Source organism: Carlito syrichta, unplaced genomic scaffold, assembly GCF_000164805.1.
Source record: "Carlito syrichta isolate Samal-C Ts95f unplaced genomic scaffold, Tarsius_syrichta-2.0.1 Scaffold314091, whole genome shotgun sequence".
NCBI classification, from domain to species: Eukaryota; Metazoa; Chordata; class Mammalia; order Primates; family Tarsiidae; genus Carlito; species Carlito syrichta.
In genome coordinates this window covers 52,416-55,573 of record NW_007258187.1, presented here as the reverse complement: position 1 = coordinate 55,573, position 3,158 = coordinate 52,416, and positions in this window count along the sequence as shown.

The window sequence follows — 3,158 nt, the reverse complement described above, 5'->3', positions numbered from 1 at the left end:
CTCTCTCATCATGGTCCACTGTGCTCCCTAAGGAGGGACGGGTAGGGTGGTGGTGAGGAAGAGGCTTGTCTTTTCTCTTCCTGTTACTTTGCTGAAGAAGTCAGGGGTCTGATGCACAGGATAGGTTGGGCTAGAGATTTCAGGCTGATCAGCACTAAGAGGGCAGTTAACAGGGACAAGCCATTCTTTGCTGGTATGCAACACTTATGCTTTACATCGGGATGAGGCCCCTTGCAGGGAAAGGTACTGCGGGCCAGTGGGGGACAGAAGCACCAGGGAGAGAATGGCCAGAGCCTAGGTAGAGCCCAGGAGGTAGCATCTTCACTCAGGGGTGTGGCACCAAAGGAATAACAACAGTAACTTGTATTTATTGGCCAATTAAGTCATGCCAGGCTCCCTGCTGGGTGCTTTACAGGCATGACATCACTGAATCCTCCCAACGACTCAGTTAGTTTAAGGTACTGTTATTGCCGCATTTTATAGAGAAGCACGTGGAGGCTTGCACAGGTTAAGAAACATGACCAAGTTTACAGTCAGTAAGTGGAGAGAGAGAAACAGCCTAAGAGCTACAAAGAATATTCTGGAAAAGCAGGGATCTTTTCCCTTTGGCATCAAGGGAGAGGGAATTAGTGAATAAGGGCAGAGGACTGAGACACACATGGGAGACCCTGTCAGGGGACAGAGTGGGTGGGACAGAAGGCTCAGATGGAAGACACACTGATGACAGGAGTGACAATGAATGGAGGCACACAGCACCCTGTTTCCAGGTCTGTGGACCACTCACAGCCCAGAGCAACAGTGATAGCAACTACTGAGTACTGAGCACTGACTGGATTCCAGGAACTGTGTGAAGAACTGATCATATTCCATAACCATACAAGTCTCCCACAACCCAGAGGCAGAAGTCCTCTTATTATCCCCATCGTATGAATGACAAAACTGAGGCTCAGTAGGGTGAGGGCACTTGCCCATAAGAAAGCAGCAGGCCTGGATCTGGTGTCTGTTCCACTGCCAAGACTTGACCTCTTACTGCTGCTGGTAAAGTCTCTATAACTTTCAAACTCTGGCCTGGGTGTTGGAGACTTGCATTCCAATCAGGATCAGGTGCCTGAGACAGTCTGCTTCCCCTCGAGGGGCCACAGTTTCCTTCTATATAAAGAGGAGGGTGAGCCGGGTTCGGTGGCTCAGCCTGTAATCCGCGCCTTTGGGAAGCTGAGGTGAGTGGATTGCCTGAGCCCGCGGGTTCAAGACCCGCCTGGGCAGCGAGACCTCATCTCTACAATAAATCAAAAAATCAGCCGGGCGTGGTAGCGCATGCCTGTAATTCCGGCTACTGGGAAGGCTGAGGCGGAAGGATCGCCGGAGCCCAGCAGGTTGAGGCTGCGGTGGCCGGGAGCGGCCACTGCACTCCAGTCTGGGCGACAGAGTGAGACACCAACTCAAAAAAAAAAAAAAAAAAGAGGAGGGTGTCTGAAGAGGAGGACTACAATGATTGCTTCCAGCTCCCAAATTTGTCAATCATGAGACCAAAAATTTAAAAAAAAACCAAAAACAACCAGTGTATCCTTGCCCTTGGGGAAATTACAGTCTTCCTTGGGAAGACGAGGCATATAAACAGAATATGAATGCAAATACAAAGCAACACATCAGTAAGAGCTGAGTGACACACCGGCAGTGGGAACTACCTGAATTTGCGTTCAATAAACGTGATGTTCCTGACTCTACACGTTTTTCCTTATTTTGCAGAGTACCATCATTTTATTACATATGTTCCTTCCCTTCCCCTGCAATATTTTATTCTGAAAACATTTCAAACATACTGAAAAGATGACGGACTGTTTACAGCGAACACCTGCATTCTCACCACTTAGAGTCTACCATTACCATTTTACTTGCTGGATCACACTCTATCCATCCAGTCATATATCGATGCATTTTTTTTTTTTTTTTTGAGTCGGAGTCTCACTCTGTCGCCCAGACTGGAGTGCAGTGGCCGCTCCCGGCCACCGCAGCCTCAACCTGCTGGGCTCTGGCGATCCTTCCACCTCAGCCTTCCAAGTAGCTGGAATTACAGGCAGACGCTACCATGCCCGGCTAGTTTTTTGATTTATTGTAGAGATGAAGTCTCGCTGCCCAGGTGGGTCTCGAACCCGCGGGCTCAGGCAATCCACTCACCTCAGCCTCCCAAAGGCGCGGGATGACAGGCTGAGCCACCGAGCCCAGCTTATCGATGCATTTTTGATGCAACTCAAAGTAAACTGCAGATGTCTGTTTGCTGCATTTCAATCATGGAACCATTCTTCGTGTTTATTGAGGGCCTACTCTGTGCTGGACATCATTTCTTATGGGCTGGAGGAGTACCTACTGGAAGAAATCCTACAGCAGCTGCTTTGGAAGAGGCAATATTCCAGGGAACCATTCTTTTACAGAGTTAAAGCTTTCACTGACTTTCTTTTTATGCACATGTTCTTGCTTGGATGAGGGCTCCTAAAAATACCCAAGAGAGATGGAACAATTGAAAAGCACTGGGAGTCAATCCTGGGAGGCTTCTGGAAAAGGAGAGCTTTGGAAGGTAAAAGAGATACGTTTTCTCCTGCCTGGAGGCCTTGTCAGTTGTTCCCTCTGCTAGGAATACTCTTCATGTCCCTCTGTCCCCATGCTGGTTCTTCCCCTCAGCCACTTCGACCACCCAACCTGAACAACAGTCCGCCCTCGTCATTATCTCAGCCTGATCTTGTTCTTCTTATTGCTTATGACAACCTGTATTATATTATAAACATCATATTCGTTTCCCCTCAGACTAAGAGGTGCATGACATGAGGTCAAGGCCAGGCACAAGTGTCTGCTAAGTAGCAGGGGGAGACCATTGGCTTGAGTAGACTTGGAAAAACCATGGGGTAAGTGTGAGCAAGAAACAGGCTCCTAGCCGGGCTCGGTGGCTCAGCTTGTAATCCCGCGCCCTTGGGAGGCCGAGGTGAGTGGATTGCCTGAGCCCGCGGGTTCGAGACCCACCTGGCCAACTTGGCGAGACCTCATCTGTACAATAAATCAAAAATCAGCCGGGTGTGGTAGTGCACGCCTGTAATTCCGGCTACTCGGAAGGCTGAGTGGAAGGATCGCCGGAGCCCAGCGGGTCGAGGCTGCGGTGGCCGGAACCG